The following is a 25,011-nucleotide window of genomic DNA, read 5'->3' as shown; positions in this document are numbered from 1 at the left end:
TTGCAACAAGTTCATAATGTGTTCCATGTGTCAATGCTAAGGAAGTATCATCGGGATGCCAGATACATAGTGGAGTATGAGCAGGTGGATATGCAACCAGATCTGACTTACGTGGAGAAGCCAGTAAGGATTATCGATAAGAAGGAGCAGGTGCTTCGGAACAAAGTAATCAAGCTAGTCAGAGTACTATGGAAGAATTATAATATGGAAGAATCAACTTGGGAACTAGAGAGTGCGATGCTAGAAAAGTACCCCCATTTGTTTTCTATTTGATTCCGGGACGGAATCCTTTTAAGGAGGGGAGACTGTAATAACCCCCAAAATTTTCAACTTTTTGTAACCCTTGTGAATAGTGTTTTTGCTAAATGAGAAAACTTTTCATGCCACACTATGTAGGGGTTATGTTATGGATATTCTGAGATTTTATTAGTACTCTATATGGTATATAAGTGTATGTAAAGATCGCTAGAATCCAATTCCGAACACTTTGATTTTTCCCGGAAATCCACTAGATAAGGAAAGAATTGAGTATAAGGTAACAGGATAAAAAGGATTTAAATTAAAGGATTATAAGAGAGGATCATAAAAGGAATATAATATATTGGGAAAGGTTAAGGGAACCTAAGTAATAAGATCCCGGGTATGATCCCTCAAACGATAAACGAAAACGAAAGTTAAGCAAACCGTATAACAGATCAGCGGTCATTAGGCAAACAATTAAGGAAGTTAATCAAAGGGATTAGAGAGGATGATGTCACCCAACCAATAAGAAGAGGACAAGGAGGGGAAGATGACATCATAGCATGACATAAGCATGATATAAGAAGGAAGGAAATGTGGTGGATTGTTAACCACACAAAACCAAGGTTAAATTGTTAATTAACCTAAAATAAAACAAACCTAATTCAATCAACCAAGCCAAACAAATCATTTCTCATCAAAACAAACTTTTATTCTCTTCAACAAAAGCTTGCTCTCGGCTTTTTCATTTTCAAGAAGCAAGAAATTTTAAAACTCAAGATCAAGGCTTCCTAAATTGGTAAGATAATTTCCTAATCATCCTTATGCATAGTTATGGCTATATCATAAGTTTAAGCACCCCGTTCATTCTCAATCTTCTTTAATAAATCAATGAAGAAGACAATGAATAGTGATTTCAAGGTTTTTAACTTGAATTTTTCTTGTTTTCCTTTAAGATCCAAGCATCCCTAAGACTTCTCAAGGCTTCTTAAGGCTTCCTAGCTACTCCCACCACTTCAAGGAAGGTATATCATCTCCAAACCCTAGATTCCTTTGTATAATAAGATGATTTTGATTATTATGGTGATATAGTAGCTTAATGCTTGTGGTTTAGAGTTTGGGTTGGAGTGGTAGTGAAATGGAATGGTGAATCTTGTTGTTTTGGTTAAAAGAACTTAAGTATAGTTAAATTCAAGCTTAGGCATAAGTATAAATGTTAATATTGAATTGATTGGGGCTGTTATGATGTGATAAGGATGGACTTTGGTTGTATGAATGGGTTGAGGTTGAATTGTGATGGTTTTTGAATGGTTTAAATTTGGGAAATCGCGTAAACATAGCCGTCGTAATGTCCGATTTACTTTAGACTGCTTTTGTTCATAACATTTGGACCCGAGAACTCCCTGCTAGATTATGACCATTGCCATTTTTAGATAGTTCATGTTACGAGCTTCGTTTTGATATGTAGTTCGTTTGATTCCGATGTACGGTTTAGGAGAATCGACCGTTTCAAGTAACGGCGTTTCGCGAACGAAACTTTTCCCCTCGCCTTACTTTGAAACATAGGTTAAAGACCAAAAAGGGTGAATTAGTGTATGAAACAATTATGGTAAGAGTGTTAGGCAGTTGTTAAGACACTCGCGAAGGAATCTCCTTAAAACTCGTAATGGTTAAATTATTAAAAATGGTGGAGCCGAGGGTACTCGAGTGACTTAAGAGAATTAGTAAGCGCAAAACAAGCGTTAGAGTCTAAGTTAGTTAAAGTATAGATTTACAAGTGACTTTGGTTTAATTCCAACTTACTTATTGTTTATAGGTTACCAGACTCGTCCCGAGCCTTTTATCACCCACAGTCGCTCAGGCAAGTTTTCTACCCGTATAACTGTTGTTGTGATGTATATGTGTATATGCATGATCTTGCGATAATTGCATATTTGTTATTAGCAAATTCTTGCGATATATTGTAGCATGTGATATGGTATATATGCATGCATGTTTCATATTCTTGATTTATATATCTGTTGGTTAAAATGCTTACAATTGCATAATACATATGCTAGAGATAAGCGGTATTGAGTTTACCCTTAGTGGAGGGGATCAAAAGGTGAAAACATTTTCTAAAACCGGGAGTCGAGGATCCCGAGTAGATTTTATATATATATATATATATATATATATATATATATGGTTATAGTTTTCCAAACTATTAATCGAATAAGGTTTATTCGATAACTTTATTTTATTGAATGAATATTATTTGAATATTCATTCGAGGACTTATGACTCTGTTTATTATATTTAATGATTATTAATTGGATATTCATTGGAGGATGTATGACTCCGTTTATTTTATTTAATGAATATTATTTATAATATTCATTCGAGGTATTATGACTCCGCTTATTACTGAAATATATTCTTTATTTTATTAAAGAATAAGGTGTCAATAATCAAACTTATTTTCGATTATTCAAATAAAGATAGTACTTTCATATAAGTATATCTTTGGTTATTTAATATCCATTTCAAGTATAAGTTTTAAAACTTCTACTTCGATTATTTTTATAAGGATTATCTTTATGAGAATATTATTTAAATAATAATATTCAGATATTTTCTAATATATCGGGACTGATTTATTTTAATAAATCAACAGTACTACAAACATTCTTAAAAATGTTTTCGAGTCTTCAAAATGATTTTTTTAAGTTAGAGTGGACCCCAAAATTCATTTTTTATATTTAAGATCTTCCTTTCAAAGGGGATTTAAATACTCGCTCAAAACCTGGGGGATCCAGCTCTGTGGTGCATTTTACATTCGCAACGTGGTTGCTGTTTTGAGAAAACAAATGAATTGATTACTTACCCAACGTTCGGGAAGTAAACCCATCTAATTGAGTCGGCATAAGCGACAGGCCGGGGTACGTTCTATCAAAGTGTAAGTGGCTGGGTGGCAGTCCATCAACGCGTAAGAGGCCGGGTGGCGGTCTAGCACAAGGTCCTTATGTGGCCAGGGTGATGACCGGTGGGGGATTCATCCATCTACTAGTAGAAAAGGTTACTTATTGGTATCTTTGCCTGATCAGCAAGATATCGGGTTTATGCCAAAATTCGTTTCCTTTCCAAAATTCATTGGATGTTACCAACTCTGTTCATACTTTACATAACAGAGGTTCCAGGAAATGTTTAAGAGATATATATGTGGATATATATCGGGACTAAATAAAGTATCTCGTAACTTTATTTCATTCAATAATATTTCAAAGATTGAATCTATTCAAGTCTTAACTTGTGGTCTCATCTATGGGATGACTTTTTTTTAAACCTATAATACTTTGAACAGGGGTAGTTCAAGTAGCCTTATAAATGATATAAGTATAGTGAAGTATTTGGTAACTTCATCTTCCTTTAAGCTTATATCCAGTAAGTAATTATCTTACTTTTGATAAAGGTTTTCAGTAAGTTATCTATTAGATACTTGCATTATTGATTACACTATATATTATCTTGCGAGCTGTAAGGCTCACTCTTGCTTTATTTCTTCATCACACAACAACAGTTAGGAAGGATGGCCAGACTCAAGCAGACCTAGCGCAAGCGCGTGGAAAGCGTCCCGCGTCTTCCTGTTGATGTTGTAGCTGCTATAGCTGCAGAGGTAGATCTATTGTAGATCAGACCATCTACTTTTGAGAATCAATTATGTATAAATATAACTTGTGGCAGATAATGGCAATAAATTGTAAACTTATTAAGTAATCATTTTGGGTTGTAATAACTTTTAAATTGTGGATTCAAAGACTTGTACTTATTTCAATTTCATCTCTGAGACTATAACATGTTGTGGTGTGTGTTAGTGTGGGGTCACAGCATAAGGTTATTTATTATTAATTAAGTGAAGTGATATTGTGGAAAGAAAGACCGTGACGACCCGGATCCCCGACCTCGGATCTGGGGGTGTTACACAATACCAGATGGTAATGATGCAGCAGCAGATGAAGCAGCAACAACAACAACAGTTTTAGCAACAAATGTTACAACAACCACCTCGTCCTGAACCTCAGATACCACCAGTTGTGCCTGTTGTTACTTTTAAGCAGTTTCAGTTAGTTAAGCCTCCAGAATTTGAGGGAACAGCAAATCCTACTAAGGATAGAGCTTGGTTGAAAGAAATGGAGAAAGCGTTCACACTTGTGAAGGTTGAAGAGGATCAGGAGACTGATTTTGCTAGTTATTTCCTGAAAGGAGAAGCAAAATATTTGTGGGAATCCAAGAAAGCTTTAGAAGGTGAAGGCATTGTGACTTGGGATAGATTTACTGAATTGTTTCTGGAGAAATATTTCCCTCTCTATATGAAGAACCTGATGGAAATCAAGTTCTTGGAATTGAAGCAAGGAAATACGTCAGTGACCGAATATTAGACCAAGTTTACATAATTCGCTAGGTTTGTTCCGGAACAGGTTGATACTGATGAGAAACGGGCTAATAGATTCAAACAGAGATTACAACCATGGATTTATAGCAGAGTGGCAGTTTTTGAACTGACGACATATACGGTCATGGTTCAGAAAGCCATGATCATTGAAGGGGAAAATGTGATGTCACAAAAGGAAAAGGGATAAGGGAATTTTTAGAACCGTTTTAATAAGAAGCCAGGATTTCAAGGCCGGGAAAATATGAATTTCAAAAGGATAGGTCAAGGTAATCAGAAAGCAAGTAATCATTTCGAAGCTCCAAACTAGCTGGGAATGGTCAAAACACCATTGCCATACTGCGAGACATGTGGTCAGAAATATACGGGCATCTGCAACAAAGCAAATGTAACATGCTTCAAGTGTAAACAGAAATGACACTATTCCAATAAATGTCCAACAGGGAGAATAGAAGTTAATTGTTTCCATTGCAGGAAGAAAGGGCATGTTGCGAGGGATTGTAGAGGACTAGCGATGGAGGCCAGTATTTCAAGAGTATTGGCATTACCTCTACTACCACAACAGAGTCAGCCTAAAGCAAGGACTTTTAATATGATTATGAAGGAAGCTGTGCAGAGTCCAAGTGTGATTGAAGGTACGCTTTCTGTGAACTCGGTTAATGCAAAAGTATTGATTGATTCTGGTTCTGGAGCCACAAGATCCTTTATTTCTGAAGAATTCATTGATAAGATATGTTGTAAAATTCGAAGGTTGGGCAAGACGTTAACTATAAAATTAGCAAATGACGACCAAGTTCCTGTAAATTGAGTATGTCCCGAGTGTGATATCGAAATAGCAGGACATCATTTCTTAGTTGACTTGATACCTTTCAAGTATGATAGTTTGATGTTATTTTATGAATGAATTGGTTAGCCGGTAATAATGCTCAAATTGATTGTGCCAGTAAGAAAGTGAAATTACGAACTGTGCAGAATGCAACGGTAATATTTAGAGGTGAGAAACAGAGGAAGAAGTTCCTAACGATGATGCAGATTAAACGATTGCTATGACAAGGATGTAAAGTTTATTTAGCTTATGTGTTGGATACTGAAAATAAAAGTCTGAGGATAGAAGATATTCCTGTTGTGTGTGAATTTCATGAGGTTTTTCCAGATGAACTTCCAGGATTACCGCCGGATCGAGAAATTGAATTTACTATTAATTTAGTGCCAAGTACAAAACCAGTTTTGAAAGCTCCGTATCAAATGAAACCGGTTGAAATGAAAGAATTAGCAACATAATTGCAAGATTGTTAGGTCCCAATGTGTTTGTAGAAGGGGGGGTTGAATACAAACAGTACCGAATAATCGAATTAAATGCGGAATAAAAAATGTGAAACAAAATTCAAGTTAAATAAAAATATTATTAAACTTGAAAGGTGTTACAACAACTGTATCGATTACAAGGAATTAATCTCAAATTAATTATCACAAATCTAGAATAAATTCGACATGAACTTTTTCTATTTTTGTAATAAAAAAAAGATTCAAATGCTAAACGCAATTTGAGATTAAGTTCTAGGGATTTTGATCCGCTAGATTGATACACAAGAACAAGATAAATAATTCTAGTGGTTTGGATTTAACATTAACAAACTAGAAATTGATCTTGAATTTCTGCAGAGAAGATGATTTTATATTTCAAGGCGGCTGCTCTTTTGTTCTTGACTTGTGTGTTGGATAAATATAAGTTGCTGCTTCTCTGCTTCTTTTTAAATCAGCAAACGAATAGAATTGACTTGGCATGACAATCCTATAGCTGGCAAGACTTTCGGTGAGACAATTGAATGAACTAGCAAGACAATCTGAATGAACTAGCATGACAATCAGAATGAACTAGCAAGACAATCTGAATGAACTAGCATGACAATCAGAATGAACTAGCAAGACAATTATCCTCCTAGAGTAACTTTCGGTATGACAATGGAAAATGGCCTAGCATGACAATCGGTATGACAATCCTGATTGTCATGCTAGTTCATTTTCAATTGTCTTGCTGATTTAATGCTTGAATTTAATCCAATTAAACTTCTGAAAATTCCTAAAATTCCTAGAATTAATTCAGAATTAATTAATCAATTAATTCAATTAATAAATAAATTATTCTTCGCAGATATAATTTATTTTCTTAATTAAATTATATGACTTAATTAATTAATAGAGAATTAATTCTAGTCTTGAGCAGCAACCATTCTTCTGCAAATCTTCTGAAAATCACTGAAAATTATGAATCAATTCCACCACTTCAACGCTGACACTCGATGTACTGTCTGGTTCATGAGTGACTAACTTCCATGACGTTTCTTCATGTCTTGACTCTGACACTTTGATTTTCTTCAGATTAAATCCTTGTAATTAATTGATACTCTGACGAGATCTCTGTCACTTGATTGTCACTTGATTAAATCCACGATCTTGATTTATATCACTGAGGCATGATCAACTTCTTGAACTTCTTCCAATGAATTACCTCCTCAAGTCTGTAGATGAACCTTATTTCTGAATCCTTTGACAGATATTATTTTGCGAGATCTCTCTGACGGTCAATCCACTATTTACTTATTACATTCTTATTTGAGTTGAGTTGAATCCTCGAATATACAAATAGGCTATGACATATGACTTACAATCTCCCCCTATTTGTTTGTTAGACAATAACACACAAATACCTAGAGGATAACTCAACTAACAAATAAGAAAAAGATATAAACATACATGCAAAGTAAATAGTAGAAAAGTTCTGGATGAGATTTAACATTTTCCAGATTCCAAGTAGATGTTCCTCTAGACTGAACATATCTTCAAGTAGTTTCATCTTCTTTTGTACAACCACATTTCCTGTTGAGAAGCACATATCTCTCTTGCTTCTCCCCCTATGAGAATCAACTGATTAAAGAAGATCACCTTCGTTTTACCACCTCTCCCGTACAATAGGATCCGCAGATAAAAACCAATGGTACTCCCCTAACAGCTTCTTCCCTTACTAGGAAATCACCTTGTGTCTACCACCTCTCCCGTACAATAGGATCCGTAGTTACAAACAACAATGGTGTGGTGTAGTGTACATATGATCTTCATGACAATCGGTATGACAATCCTGATTGTCATGCTAGTTCATTCAGATTGTCTTCTAGTTCATTCTGATTGTCATGCTAGTTCATTCAGATTGTCTTGCTAGTTCATTCAATTGTCTCACCGAAAGTCTTGCCAGCTATAGGATTGTCATGCCAAGTCAATTCTATTCGTTTGCTGATTTAAAAAGAAGCAGAGAAGCAACAACTTATATTTATCCAACACACAAGTCAAGAACAAAAGAGCAGCCGCCTTGAAATATAAAATCATCTTCTCTGCAGAAATTCAAGATCAATTTCTAGTTTGTTAATGTTAAATCCAAACCACTAGAATTATTTATCTTGTTCTTGTGTATCAATCTAGCGGATCAAAATCCCTAGAACTTAATCTCAAATTGCGTTTAGCATTTGAATCTTTTTTTTATTACAAAAATAGAAAAAGTTCATGTCGAATTTATTCTAGATTTGTGATAATTAATTTGAGATTAATTCCTTGTAATCGATACAGTTGTTGTAACACCTTTCAAGTTTAATAATATTTTTATTTAACTTGAATTTTGTTTCACATTTTTTATTCCGCATTTAATTCGATTATTCGGTACTGTTTGTATTCAACCCCCCCTTCTACAAACACATTGGGACCTAACAATTGGTATCAGAGCCTTCTGATTAACGAACAAATCAAGATCCTAGACTTTTGTGATTTTTCAACTCCTTGAATTTTTATTTATTCAAAAATTCATAATGACTTCACATAAAGTTGGAACCGTTAAAATTCCACAATTTGATAAAGAGAATTATATCATGTGGAAGAAGAAGATGCTATTATTTTTACAAGTTGCAAATCCCAAATATTCAAACTTGTTAAAGAAGGGTATAAAAACTCCGATGGTTATTGAACCGGAGGTAATAATAGATGGTGTGGTGACTACTGAAGCTAGAACCTATCCAAAAGAGCCTGAAGATTTTACTCCTGCTGAGAAGGAAGAAGCCTCCTCGGATGCCAGCCTTCAATTAATATTAATTGATTCCCTTGATCCCTTGATGAACAGACATGTGATGAACTGTAAAAATTCCAAACACATGTGGGAAACTATTGAGGTGATTAATGAAGGCACAGAGGAAGTTAGGGAGAACAAGTTGGAAATCCTAACCTCTGAATATGAACATTTCAAATCAAATCCAGGAGAAGGAATTACTGAAGTGTTTGAGAGGTACAATGCGTTGATCAACAACCTGAACATCAATGGAAAGTATTATTCAATCAGGGAGGTCAACAAAAAGTTCCTTTTAACACTGCCAGCTCATCTTGAACATAGAATCACTGCCATTAGAGAAGCTAGAGATCTGAGTGAGATTTCTTTGGACAGGCTCTATGGAGTGTTAAAAACCTATGAGTTGGAGCAGATTCAACAGAAGGAAGTCTACGGGAAGGATAGAATGGTCAGCACATCTACTGCACTTGTAGCTGAAGGTCAACAACAACAACAATCTCAACAGTTAGAAAGAATGGTACAGTTTTCCAAGGGTGAGGAAAATGAGTTAGTAGCAGAATATGATCCTCCTACTACAAATCAATCAAGTGATGATTTTTATTCCTTGGAAGAGCTGGAGCAATTGGAAGATGAATCAATGGCCCAAATTGTCAAGAGATTCTCCCATGTCAGATTCAGGAGGAATCCCAAGCTTAAGTACAAGTCCAACTACAACAAATTCCAGAAAGGTGGATCTTCATCCTCTAACACCAGCAGTGGTGGGTACAAAACAGGGATGGTTGATCGAAGCACCATTAGATGCTATAACTGCAATGAGTTGGGACACTTTGCCACAGAATGTAGGAAGCCAAAGCAAGTAAGAAAGAACTCTGAAAGGGCTTATCTGGCAAAGGGAAGAAGCTGGGATGATACTGACAGTGAAGATGAAGATGAAGGAAATCTTGCTCTTATGGCTATTGATGGAAAAGCTTCATCGTCAAGAATAGAGGTAAAACTTTCTGATGCTGAAATGGTTTATCATCTAAGAGGTAACTTAGATTGTGCACGTCGTGATAATGAACTGTTAAGTTTACAGATCACAGACCTTGAGAAAGAGGTCAATGAATTAAGACTTGTGCACATTAATCAAGACAGATTAAAAGAACAGGTATCTTTTCTAGAGAATAGAGTTGACTGTTATAGAAAACTCGAAACTATTCTCAAAGATAAGATCACCGGTCTTGAGACTAAGGTTAGAGCCTACTTCAATTCTTGTTCGAAGGCTAAAGACTTCTACAGTAAGCAAGCTGTTAATCAAACATCTGGAATAGGTTATGATTACAATGCTGCTATTGGAGAATTAGGCATAAACTCCCCTCCTCATGTATGTGCTAAAGGGAGGGAAGTACCACATGTGCTTAAGGGTGTTGATGAACCCCTCTATAAAGCATCAATTGCTGAACCATTTGATGCGACCTCTTCTGTTATTCATGAAGAAATACGTGCTGAAGATCATGCTTATGAGAAGATTGTTTCCAAGTCAAGTGAGTCGAAAGTTCCAGTCAAAGTTGTGAAAGCAACTGAGACTAACTCAGACACACATGAGTTGGATAACAATAATGCCATGTCTACCATGCATAAATTACCTGCTGTTAATCACTCTCATAAAGCATGTGGTGTTGCTAATTGTATGTCTTGTGCTTTTAATATGATGTATGCTTATTTTAATGGTAAGCATGTGTCTAATGATAAGACTACTCCTCGTCAGCATGTGTATAACAAGAAGCATGATAGGTCTAAGACTGCTAGTCCTTCTAAGGCTAGAAAGGAGACATTTGTGCCTAAGCTTAAACAGAAATTTGTTAACGCTGTTTACAAGGTCAAATGTTCAGTCATTGAGAAAGTTGAGGCAATTAAAATTAAAAATGTTGTTTTGCCTGACAAAGGACAATTCTACAAGTATGCCGGGCCCAACCAAGTTTGGGTTCCGAAGAAGGTCTAATCCATTTGAAGTGCAGGGCAGTATACAGGTGTAACCGGTAGTGTGGATTCTTGACAAGTGGATCATCAAGACATATGACCGGAGATAGAGCCCTGCTATCAAATGTGGTTGAGAAAGCTGACCCCCTGGTTACCTTTGGAGATAACAGCAAAGTTTTATCTGAGGGATATGGCTGTTTGCAAGCTGGGAATGTTATCATTGTAATTTTGTATATTGTGCTAGGTTATTATCAGGAAGCAGTATCCAACATATAGCACCAGTGACGAGACTTGGGAATATTACGACATATCAAGCACCTGCTGCACATTACACTTGGAATTGTACTCTAGTAAGATGTGTACAAGTGTACTCCTGGTTGGTGAGTTAAAAGAGGAAGTCAGTGCACCACAGTTCATGGACTTTGCAGTAGCAGATCTATTGGACTATGCAATCTCTTCTTCACAATCTCACTTCAGGTTGGTATGAACTAGTATACTGCTCTAGCAATCGTCAAGGACATGGTATGGCACTCTAACAGAAGTTATAATTTTATATGAATAAGTAGAGTCGTCATATTAATAACTATCTTATCACTAAGCACAATCATATTGTTTTATATGTGCAGTGGTATATTGATTATGCAACATAACAATTAGTATCTAAAGTACTTGACAAGTATCGGTCAATGATATGTTGTTAACATTATGTTGCAGATATTTGTAAGCTTTTGACATGAATGAGAATTACTTAGACTTTACCCTAAGTGATCAATGTTTTATCCAAAAACTCATTCATATTGAAAAACAAAATTAAACTTCTTTCTACATTAGTGGTTTCTTATTTCATGTAAAATCTTTTGAAATCACTAGTGTAAATCATTTTCTCTCTATTACCATATGTTCTGTGTTACAGGTTCAGTCTCCAATGACTTTCTTTCATTGACAGTCATGAGGTTGAAAACCCACAACATCTATCCCAGACTGTAAAGACAAACACAAAAACAGAACCAACCAACACTCTCTTACCACTAAAAGTAGTATGAATGAGCGTGAGGGAGATAGTGCCTAGTGCACCACATAAGGAAGGTTCTGTAGTCAACCCAGTAGCTCTGTCTCATACATAGATGAGTAGTATTTAAACCGAGACAACTGCTAGCCCCCATACATCTTCTCAAAAAGATGTAATGGCTGAAAAGGTACAAAAACAGTTACTAGATTCATTCTCTCAACAGGGTGAGTCTATTGAATTTTGCCTGTCGGCCAAGGTATCCGATGTAGTGTCACCACTTCAAACATAATCAATTCTTGATGCACAAGGAGAGGTTACACACACAAAGGATGAGTTGACGGAAACAAGAGTTTCGACCATTTTAAGGTCAGATTCGATTGTTTAAGGTTCGTTAGTGGACCAATTGCCTTTACAGGTGTTAGGAGAGGATACTGATCCAAAAGCCATATGTCAGTGGTCAGTATCTACCTCCCCAGGCTTAAATCCCCTGGATGCATCTGCGGATAGTGGATCTGACATAGGTGCAGATCGGCAACTTGTTGACAATGATTCAGATATTACCTGATAAGTCACAAGGAAGTGTCTTCACAGACATTAGAAGGGAACTTTGATCTTTATGCTAAAATCGTTGGATCATTGTTTACCTTCCCAGAATTCAAATCTGGAACCCTAAAAGGGAAACTAGCAACTTGTAGATTATGACTCAGATTTATCTGACGAGTTTAACAAGGATGGGGATTTGTGAACTCCCATTGCACCACCTGTGACCTCTTTAAGGATGGCTAAGGTGATTTTCCTTGCAGGTACAGCTGGATTATGGAGCTATGAGAGAAGAGTGATACACTTATGAGAATGAGTGTAAACACGAGTGGAGAGAAGAGTGAAACACATGTGAGGTACACTAAACAGAATCACACACTCACAGTGAGGTAGAAAAAGAAACTACTTGTTATTTCTTTTCCAACCAAGTGAAATATGAGAACTCCTTCAGACGACGGCATACATTCCTTTTTTAAGGGGGAGATAAAAGCTTAAGTAATAGTTTGGAGGATTCCTCAACTAAGGGGGAGAAATAGCAGGGAGGAAGAAAAAGATCATATGTACACTACACCACACCATTGTTGTTTGTAACTACGGATCCTATTGTACGGGAGAGGTGGTAGACACAAGGTGATTTCCTAGTAAGGGAAGAAGCTGTTAGGGGAGTACCATTGGTTTTTATCTGCGGATCCTATTGTACGGGAGAGGTGGTAAAACGAAGGTGATCTTCTTTAATCAGTTGATTCTCATAGGGGGAGAAGCAAGAGAGATATGTGCTTCTCAACAGGAAATGTGGTTGTACAAAAGAAGATGAAACTACTTGAAGATATGTTCAGTCTAGAGGAACATCTACTTGGAATCTGGAAAATGTTAAATCTCATCCAGAACTTTTCTACTATTTACTTTGCATGTATGTTTATATCTTTTTCTTATTTGTTAGTTGAGTTATCCTCTAGGTATTTGTGTGTTATTGTCTAACAAACAAATAGGGGGAGATTGTAAGTCATATGTCATAGCCTATTTGTATATTCGAGGATTGAACTCAACTCAAATAAGAATGTAATAAGTAAATAGTGGATTGACCGTCAGAGAGATCTCGCAAAATAATATCTGTCAAAGGATTCAGAAACAAGGTTCATCTACAGACTTGAGGAGGTAATTCACTGGAAGAAGTTCAAGAAGTTGATCATGCCTCAGTGATATAAATCAAGATCGTGGATTTAATCAAGTGACAATCAAGTGACAGAGATCTCGTCAGAGTATCAATTAATTACAAGGATTTAATCTGAAGAAAATCAAAGTGTCAGAGTCAAGACATGAAGAAACGTCATGGAAGTTAGTCACTCATGAACCAGACAGTACATCGAGTGTCAGCGTTGAAGTGGTGGAATTGATTCATAATTTTCAGTGATTTTCAGAAGATTTGCAGAAGAATGGTTGCTGCTCAAGACTAGAATTAATTCTCTATTAATTAATTAAGTCATCTAATTTAATTAAGAAAATAAATTATATCTGCGAAGAATAATTTATTTATTAATTGAATTAATTGATTAATTAATTCTGAATTAATTCTAGGAATTTTAGGAATTTTCAGAAGTTTAATTGGATTAAATTCAAGCATTAAATCAGCAAGACAATCTGAATGAACTAGCATGACAATCTGAATGAACTAGCATGACAATCAGAATGAACTAGCAAGACAATTATCCTCCTAGAGTAACTTTCGGTATGACAATGGAAAATGGCCTAGCATGACAATCGGTATGACAATCCTGATTGTCATGCTAGTTCATTTTCAATTGTCTTGCTGATTTAATGCTTGAATTTAATCCAATTAAACTTCTGAAAATTCCTAAAATTCCTAGAATTAATTCAGAATTAATTAATCAATTAATTCAATTAATAAATAAATTATTCTTCGCAGATATAATTTATTTTCTTAATTAAATTAGATGACTTAATTAATTAATAGAGAATTAATTCTAGTCTTGAGCAGCAACCATTCTTCTGCAAATCTTCTGAAAATCACTGAAAATTATGAATCAATTCCACCACTTCAACGCTGACACTCGATGTACTGTCTGGTTCATGAGTGACTAACTTCCATGACGTTTCTTCATGTCTTGACTCTGACACTTTGATTTTCTTCAGATTAAATCCTTGTAATTAATTGATACTCTGACGAGATCTCTGTCACTTGATTGTCACTTGATTAAATCCACGATCTTGATTTATATCACTGAGGCATGATCAACTTCTTGAACTTCTTCCAGTGAATTACCTCCTCAAGTCTGTAGATGAACCTTGTTTCTGAATCCTTTGACAGATATTATTTTGCGAGATCTCTCTGACGGTCAATCCACTATTTACTTATTACATTCTTATTTGAGTTGAGTTGAATCCTCGAATATACAAATAGGCTATGACATATGACTTACAAAGATCTTCTGGATAAAGTAATTATAAGACCAAGTGTCCCCATGGGGTACACCGGTATTGTTTGTTGAGAAGAAAGACGGTAGTAAGCGACTATGTATCGATTATCGTTAATTGAATAAGTTGACTATCAACAATAAGTATCCTCTACCACGGATCGATGACTTATTTAATCAGCTAAAGGGAGCCGCATGGTTTTCCAAGATAGACTTGAGGTCAGGATACCACCAACTTAAGATCAAGGTCGAAGACATTCCCAAGACTGTTTTTCGTACCAGATATGAACATTATGAATTTCTTGTTATGGCATCCGGTTTAACTAATGCACCAGCAACGTTCATGGATCTGATGAACAAAGTATACAAGAAGTACTTTGACAAATTTGTGATTGCATTTATTGATGACATTTTGATTTACTCTGAGACTGAGGAAGAACATGCCGAGCATTTGAGGATTATTTTGAAAATATTAATAAAAGACTGGCTTTACGCAAAGTTCTTGAAATGTGAATTCTGGTTCAGATAAGTACAATTTATGGGTCATATTATCAATATTGAAGGAATTAAAGTTGATCCAGCAAATATTGAAGCTGTATTGAATTGGGAGAGACCCAAGACACCGATGGAAGTCAGAAGTTTCTTAGGACTACCAGGTCATTACAGAAGATTTGTTAAAGATTTCGCGAAAATAGCTACGCCATTAACCAAGCTAAATCGAAAAAATGAAAAGTTCATATGGGATGCGAAATGTGAAGAAAGTTTCCAAGAGTTGAAGAATCGACTGGTAAGCACGCCGGTACATGTGCTACCAAATGAGCAAGGAGATTTTGTTATGTACAGCGATGCTTCGTATCGAAGACTGGGATGTGTACTAATACAACACGGTGACGTAATTGCATATGCTTTTAGACAACTGAAACCTCATGAACAGAATTATCCTACGCATGATCTGGAACTAGCAACAATTACCTTCGCACTGAAACTTTAGAGACATTATCTTTATGGTGAAATATGTGAAAATCATACGGATCATAAAAGTCTAAAGTATATCTTTATGCAGAAGGAACTTAACATGAGACAACGAATATGGTTAGAATTGATCAAGGATTATGATGTTACAATCAATTATCATCCAGGAAAAGCAAACGTTGTGGCCGATGTGCTAAGTCGAAAGGAGAAATTGAATATGTTAACTTCTTCAGAAGAATTAGTTAAAGAATTTGGGAAATTGGAAATTGAAGTTTGTATTCTCGGGGAATCCATTGAAATGAACTATGCGATGACATTTCAGCCAGAACTGTTGGAAAAGATTCGAAGATGTCAAGAAGAAGTAATGAGTCAAGAAGATGACATCCTAACAGGTTAAGAAATCACACGTCAGAAGGATGATAAAGGAATTCTATGATTTTCCTCAAGGATCTGGATACCGAATGTACCGGAATTAGAGGAAGAAATCCTACGGGACGCTCACAAATCAAGATATTCCATACATCCAGGAAGCACAAAGATGTATCGAAATTTGAAAGAAAACTTTTAGTGGCCAAACATGAAAAAAGAAATAGCGGAATGGGTAAGTAAATGCTACACATGCCAACGAGTGAAAGCTGAACATCAATGTCCAAGCAGATTACTACAACCACTGGATATTTCGGAATGGAAATGGGAACATCTAGCGATGGATTTTGTGGTAGGACTTCCAAGAACCAGAGCAAATCATGATGCAATTTGGGTGATAATCGACAGACTAATGAAGTCAGCACATTTTCTTCCAATCAACGAAAGATTTTCACTTGTCAAGTTAGTGCACTTATATCAAAAAGAAATTATAATGCGACATGGACTTCTGTATCCATTGTATCTGATCGAGATCCACGTTTCAATTCAAGATTCTGGAGACGATTTCAGGAATGCCTTGGTAGTAAGTTAAATATGAGTACAACTTATCATCCGCAAATGGACGAACAAAGAGAAAGGACGATTCAAACAATTGAAGATATGTTACATGTATGTGCAATTAATTTTAAAGGCAATTGGGATGAGTATTTACCATTAGTGGAATTTTCTTACAACGGCTATCATGGCAGCATTAGAATGCCACCTTTTGAAGCTTTATACCACTACACCATAGATGGCCATTTGCACGTTTTTCTTTGGTGTTGCCTTAGAAAATGTTGGAATAGGTATGAAATTGTGGTCCTATTACAACACCCCAAATTTGGTGTTGCAATAGATATAAAAACATGTTGCTATAGCTCAGTACAATTCTGGTGTTGGTATAGATATCTTCCTTATTGCAACACGGTAGATTGTGTTGCCATAGACCTTTTTTATTATTTAAATTTAACTGAAAAATAAATGTAAATAATTTGAATTTTTTGTAGAATGTAAATGTACACAACATAAATAGATTATTTAATATTTCATAAATATTTGAATATTTTCTTTAAATATAAAATTAATTATAAATTTAATTAATATTTATAAAATTTAGGGGAATTGAAGTAAATGGGCTGGGCTTATATTTTTGGGTTTTGGCTGTGAATTTTTGGGTTTGGGCGGCTGAATTTTCAAACAAGCGGGAATTGAAATTTCATACTAAGTAAGAAAAGGGGGAAATAAGGAAAGTATACTAAATTTCATACTGAATTTTTGCAACTAAAAGCAAGGCGGCTTATCTGAGGGTTCAAGGGGGATACAATATCGGGTTCCAGTGACGAGTTGGGTTCGAGTTGGAGAGTGACGGCTTATCTGAGGGTTCCATTGCAGAGTGACGGAGTTCAATTGGGGTTCAACATTGCAGAGTGACGGGGCTCAATTAGGGTTCAACATCTTTGCCGATTTCCGATTGAAGGTATAAACCCTCTTCCATCTTGTAAATTAACTTTAAAATTTAATACGCACTTATTTGGGTTTTAATTAGGGTTCAAAATGTATGCATGTTTGGGTTAGTTAGATCTGAGTGTTTGCTTATATGTATGTTGTTTTGTGTGTATTTTGATGTTTATATACTGCTCTTTCTCTCTCTCTCTCTCCCTCTCTCTCTCTGTCTATCTATCTATCTCTCCCTTCCTCCCTCTCCCTCTCTCTATGTGTGTGTGTGTTTGTGTTTGTGTTTGATACTTTCTTTATGTAGTGTTTGTTGTTTGATATTGTAACTCAAAGTGTAAGACATACCAATACATTAAGGATGTTAACTTTTTTATTTCATAATTCTAGTAATAGATGCATTTTCTATATTTAATCAGCCACTACCCTTATGGCCTTATGTGAATTTCAGTATTTTAAGTAGTCATGCGTTTCAAGTTATAAGCTATTATAACAACTTGAATAGTGTATTTAAATGTTGCGTTTAGGTAAAATATAAGTTCAAGTACAGAGTCCTCTGGATTTTGAGACACATAACCCTCTCCCATCTCCCATTACTCAAGGAGTAATTGTAATTGATTACTCGTCCTTTATACTGACATACAACTTTAGAGTTTTATTGTAGTTTCTTTCAAATAGTTTTGACCATCCTTTGCTAATCCAAAATCAGAGAGCTTAGTTGTGTAATCCTGAAAATGGATAATAATACAGCTAATTAAGCTTAATTACCGAGTGTAGCAAAATATTGGAAGCTTTTATTTGTGTCATATCAGTACTTCGGGAGTTACTTATTGTAATAGAGCTCCACAGTTAGTTACTCTGTATTTGTTGTTTTATACGGATGAAATATATTTATTTTTAATATTGTAATATATTTATAGCTTTATTTTAGAGTAAAATGTAAATTTATTTGAATAGAAATAAATATGTATGTGAGTATGAGTAAAACTGAGATGCATTTTTTAAGATAACTATTTATCACTTATAGCTTATTAAATTATTGTTATAAGTTATTATAACATCATAATTAAGAGTTAGTAATGATTATTAATGTTAGGACTTACTAATAAATATTAGGGTCTGAAATTAGTAATAATTATTATGTTCAGGAGTTGGTAATAATTATAATCTATAGGTTTGTAATAGTAAAAATATAAGTTTGTGTATGTTGTAATTAATAATAATAATTAACATAGTTGTTCTTGACAAAATGTAGTGATGGAAGAAAATGAAACCGTGTGGATAAAACTTCCAAAGTATAGTGACAGCTATATTACAGGGGTTAAACAATTTTTGGAAATTGTATTTTCTAGATTCTCTATAGGGAATGAAATTCTCTGTCCTTGCAAGAAATGTAAAAATGACAATTGGTTTCGTGAAGATGTGATCTACAACCATCTGATATACAATGGACCATATCCATTGTATACGGAATGGATATGTGACGTATCTCAACAAAAGGGTGACGATGAAATGAATTGTGAGGCCGGTACTGATTTTGGAGATAATCTCGTTGACATATTGCGCCGTACTCATGGAATGCATAATGGTGAAGATGATCCTGTATATGGACCAAAAAGCAATTCTAATAGATTTAATCATCATATGGAAGATGGAAAGCAACCGTTATATCCGGGATGTACAAATATTTCGTGATTAAGTTTTGTCCTTGGGCTCTATTCCTTAAAGCGTGGACATGGAATTACGAAGGCTGTATTCGGGGATTTACTAGGGTTGTTAAGAGAAGCTTTTCCACATGCCCGCATTCCCTTATCTTTTATTTCTACAAAGAATATCATTAAAGATATAGGGCTCGATTACCAAAAAATTCACGCATGTCCAAATGATTGCATGCAAATAAATATGCATCTGTTTGTGAAACTTGCGGTGTTTGAAGATGGGAAATAGTGGAAAAGAAAGGCATCCGTGAAAATGATCCAGAGAAGGTGATTCGAAAAGTTTCGGCCAAAGTTATGCGTTATTTTCCGCTGAAACCTAGGCTGCAGAGGTTGTATATGTCGAAGGAGTATTCGAAACTTACTATTTGGCATGCCGTGGGATGAAAAGATGATGGCAAACTTCGACATCCTGCTGATGCCAAGGCCTGGAAGGCGATGGATACAAGGTATCCTGATTTTTTGATAGAAAAGAGGAATATCAGACTTGGTGTAGCCTCTGATGGATTCAGTCCTTACCGTACAATAAGTACAACTCACTCTACATGGACAATTATTTTGGTGAATTACAACCTGCCACCGTGGCAATGCATGAAGCCCGAAAATCTGATTTTTTCAACACTCATCCCAGGTCTGGAATCTCCAAAAAATAATATCGACATATATATGCAGCCTCTAATTAAAGAGTTGAAAGAATTATGGGGTGTTGGCATTGATACTTATGATTCCTTGACTAACCAAGACTTTACTCTATGTGCCAGTGCGTTATGGACCATTAGTGATTTTCCCGGATATGCGATGCTCTCCATTTGGAGCACCAAGGGTAAATTGGCGTGTCCTATATGCCACTATGAAACATCTACAATGTGCTTGAAATATAGTAAAAAGATGTGTTACATGAACCATAGAAAATTTCTAGTTCCGGAGCCCGAGTGGAGATTCGACAAGAGAAGGTTCAATGGTGAGGTTGAAACGAGACATGCTCCACCAATTTTAAGTGGTGAAGATGTAGTCTAGTTATTATCGGGCTATGAAAATCAATTTAGAAAAAAGGAAAAGAGCAAAGAAAAAGGCCGAAAGGGAACAAAGCGTAAAAAGATCAACTCCCCATTCAAAAAACGTCAATATTTTTCAATTTACCGTATTGGAGTCACAATTTATTGCTACATAACCTTGACATTATGCATATCGAGAAGAATATTTATGACAATATACTCATCACGTTGCTGAACATTGGCGGCAAGTCAAAAGACCATTTGAATGCATGCTTGGATTTACATGAAATGGGCATCAGAAAGGTCCTTCATCCGGTTCGATCAGAAGATGGAAAATGCCTTGAGATTAGGGCTGCTATATTTGATATAACGAAAGAAGATAAAGGAATTTTCTGCTCAGTATTAGAGAAAGCAAAATTGCCATATGGCTGTGCAGCTAATATAAGTCGGTACGTTCACACAAAGGAGAGGACGATCTTGGGGTATAAGAGTCATGATGCTCATTTTATTTTTGACTACCTATTATAGTTTGCAGTTAAAAAAACCTTGAAACCTCAGGTTGCATCACCCTTGATAAGACTGGGAGCATTTCTAAGAGGTCTTTGGTGCAAAGTCATCGACTTGGCTGACTTGAAAAGACTACGAGAAGAAATTGTTGAAATTGTTTGCGAGTTTTAAATGATATTTCCATCAGCTTTCTTTGATGTTATGGTTCACTTGTTGGTTCATTTATGTGATGAAGTTGAAATGGAGGGACCTGCACATCTGAGATGCATGTGGTCAATTGAGCGTTATCTGTGGCGCCCTCCAAACACGGGTCAGAAGTTTGGGGTCCACACACACACCTTATTAGTAACCTGCTTATAGTAATGATAAAGATAATAATATGCAGTGACCCTACTTACCAACTACCACGGACCGCAACAGGTTAAAGTATGCACACAAGCCAAACACACTTACTTATATTACAAACCGTTCAAATCCCAACTATCCAAACTCAGAACTTAGTATTAAACATTATTACAAACTTTTATAAACTTAAATTATTCCAAAAGAAGCCTACTAGCTCAACTCGATCAACCTGAACCCCTAGCTCTCGCGCTGGACTGGGGATCCTCGGTACCAACCGGTTCCTTTTTAACTGGAAAAGAACATAAATAACATCGCATAAATGAGCTAACTAGCGCAGCAAGTCACAATGACAAAACTGAGAATAATGATCATCGGGTAAATATGTTTATGATATCAAGTGAACAATGGATTATGATTTAGAATTGGATATTATATTTTCATTTTAAAACCCAAGGTTAGGCTGCTGATCAGTCACGCACTAACCCGAGCAAAGCACACAACACTACTCTAACTACTGGATCCAGGGCACACATTGGCCTAACTTGACCATTATATGGTCTGACCACAAATCTGGTCCACAATTTTATAAAAACAATCCAATACTACCATAATAACAGAATAAGCAGTAATAAACAATAAACAGGTTCATTAGCAACCTTGGACGTTCAATAATGAAAATGGTTTCAATATGCATAAAGATCAATATGGCATTTCCAAAGCTTGGCTGTTAGGTAGTGAAAGAATTGGATAACAAAAGAATCAATGTTTCAGGGTTTCAAGGATTTGGCCTTTCAAAGCATAAGATACAATGGTTTGAGTGTATAAGCAATCTGGTTCAGTCTTTGATAATTAGTTTGTATGTATTTGTGGAGTAGTATCGTATATTTGAGGTTCGTATTTGGGTATACAACAATCAATGATCTAGAAAGAATCAGGTTTACGGCTAAAGATCAATAACTGGAATCAGGGTTTTGGGTTCAGTGCTTCAAAGCACTTGAAATATAAAATAAGATTATCAATCAATACAACATCTCGAGAAAGTTTAAAACACTTGCCTGGTACTAGCTTACTACACTGCACTTGCTCTCAATCACCACTGTCTTATTCCTTGACTACATGTTTCCCTTTCCTACGCCTTGCCTCTTCTGCTCACATATCATAAGCATCTATCAATATTCAACTCATACGATTTTATTCGACACATACTTCTATCTACCCTTCGTTTCACCCAAATCCGATTAACGGATTGAAAGTTACGCAATAAACAAGTAAACATCGAATATACAGACCGATAGTTAACCAACAAATCACATATAACACATAGCACGTCACATAATCAATGATATACCATTTATAAAGAAGTTTTGGGTCATAAATAGGCTTTCGGATATTTAAAATGATTTTTAAAACATTTTTCGGAATTAAAACGGGTCGCTGGATCAATTTCGGAGTAATAAACAGGGTTCGGTTGGCCCATTTTGGCTTCAAAACAATTTTATAATAATTATCGAGCCTTGAAAATAATTTAGAATTATATTTTAAAGCTCGAAACTATTTTTTGGAATTTTTAAATCATTTTTAAATAATTAAATCTAATTAAATAATTAATTAAAATCAATTAATAATTAATTAAATTAATTAATCAATTAATTTTCAAATTAATTGATCAATTATTTGATTAAAAATTAAGTGAAATTAATTAACTAATTAATTCAGATTTATTTTTGAATTAAAAATAATTTTTGGAATTAAAATAATAATTTTTGGAATTTTCAGAAATTAAAATCGAATTTTTATAATAAAATAAAAGGAAATATAATTTTTGAATAATTTTAAAACAGGAATCCTATTTTTGAAAACTCTGGAAAGTTCAGGGACTGAACTTCATCGTTTTCAAAAGATAAGGTACTAAACTGCAATTTTGACAGGGGTCGCCGGGAAAACGTCGGGGGTGGCCGGAGAACACGTTCCCGGCATCCTCACCCCACCACAAGCTCCAGATCACATCTACAGACAACCAGGAATCGATTCATGCAATCAAAACATATCAATAACCCCAGACTTGGCCGGAAATTGGCCAAGAACATCGCCGGTTTCCGGCGAAATATCGAAAACTTAAAAAGACAACTCCCTACGATTCAAGCATCCTCTGTTAACGAGCTATATACCAATCGATTGCAAATTTCATAAGGAACATAATCCACTATAAATCAACAACTAATAACCCCTAAATCAAAAAGGCCCAAATTTCAATTGAAAATATTCATACGGGTTATAAACCCTAATTTTAAAATTCGAGAGTTAAACCCACTTTTGAGCATGTTATTGAACTCCAATCAGACGTATGACATATGAAAATCATCAGGAAAACAAGCTCTACAACATGCAATCATCAAATCATACAAACAATCATCCGAACAAAAATTCATATTTTTAATAAAAGTAATTCGAAATTTAATAACCTTGATTTCTACAGTTCTGAAACTTGAAGAAACTGAAAGAACACCTTAAAACCTCTGTTTTAGTTACTCGAGCGTTCCAAATGGAGATCAATAACACCATCAATTTGTGGTTTGATTTTCAGAAGGGTTTATGAATATAAGGATTTTCTCTGGAAATTTATATAATTACTGACTGCAAATGATTTTGATACGAAATAAAATAAGGTAAAAGGCTATTTATAATTACGAAAAATTAGTATCCCGTTGGATCATTCCGGATATAAAACGGTACGTTTATTTGTAAAAATTGATCCAAACGGTATCAGTTTTCGGGATAATTATCCAAATTAGTACAATTTGTACTGCGGTCTTGGTCTCAGCGCCTGGTTACACATACTACGAGGTGATAATTGGGATAGTTTAATAAAAAGCTTCCGTTTATCGAAAATACGAGTTTTATTGAGTTACCAAAACGAATATTGTATCGAAAATGTTACACCGGGACCCGCGTAGGACAAACCGTACGCCGGATCGAAAAAGTCGAAACATGGAATATACTCGGAATATTACAATTAGGTTAGGAAGGAGTTCTCGGAAGAGTTTCGGGTTCCAAAAACGTAACAACGGATGACGTCGGTTGGTTCCCGTTTTTATAAAATAGATTTTAAATACCCGGAAAAAGATTTTATAAATTTCATATGATTCTTATAAATTCATAAATCAACATAAAAATAATTAGGAAGATATTACAATTATCTATATTTTATTTTGGACATATAAAAATTAAAATACTCAATTAATAATATTTTTAAACATCCAAACACATTTAACACTTAACAAATAATTCACAGAATAGATACTGAACACATATAATAATTATTTATTAGCAAAATAATTACACGATATATCCCGGATATTACATTATCTAGCTAGACTGAAGTCGTACGTGCGTAACAAGTCTAAACCAGAGGGTTCAATCACGGATGGCTACCTGGGAGACGAGTGCTTGACATTCTGTTCAAGATTTTTGAGCGGCGATTCAGTACCTAAATTCAATAGCTGTCCAGAGAAGATGCAATATCCTATTGGGACAAGAAGAAATAAAGAGGGAAAACCTATTACTCTCAAGGAATCTCATTAGATGGCATGTCATCGGTACATTCTATTCAATTGCGGTAACAAGGACATTGATAGTTTAATTGAGTAAGATTAAAGGTGTAATTAATTTTTAATAATAATTGGAAAATATATTTCTATATTATATTAATTAGGTATTTTATTATAGGGAACATCATGTTTTAATTGATGGCGCTGCAATATCGTAAAGATATAACCGAGAAAGGTCACATACGGAAGATTTTTGGAAGTGGTTGAAGGATGAGGCTGGGAAAAGAGAGTACATCTCTCAAGAAGTAAAAGTACTTGCAATGGGCCCTAATCAAGCAGCTAAAAGGTTTAGGGAATA

Source organism: Apium graveolens, chromosome 9 (assembly GCF_009905375.1).
Source record: "Apium graveolens cultivar Ventura chromosome 9, ASM990537v1, whole genome shotgun sequence".
NCBI lineage: Eukaryota > Viridiplantae > Streptophyta > Magnoliopsida > Apiales > Apiaceae > Apium > Apium graveolens.
Note: the sequence above shows the minus strand (reverse complement) of the source record.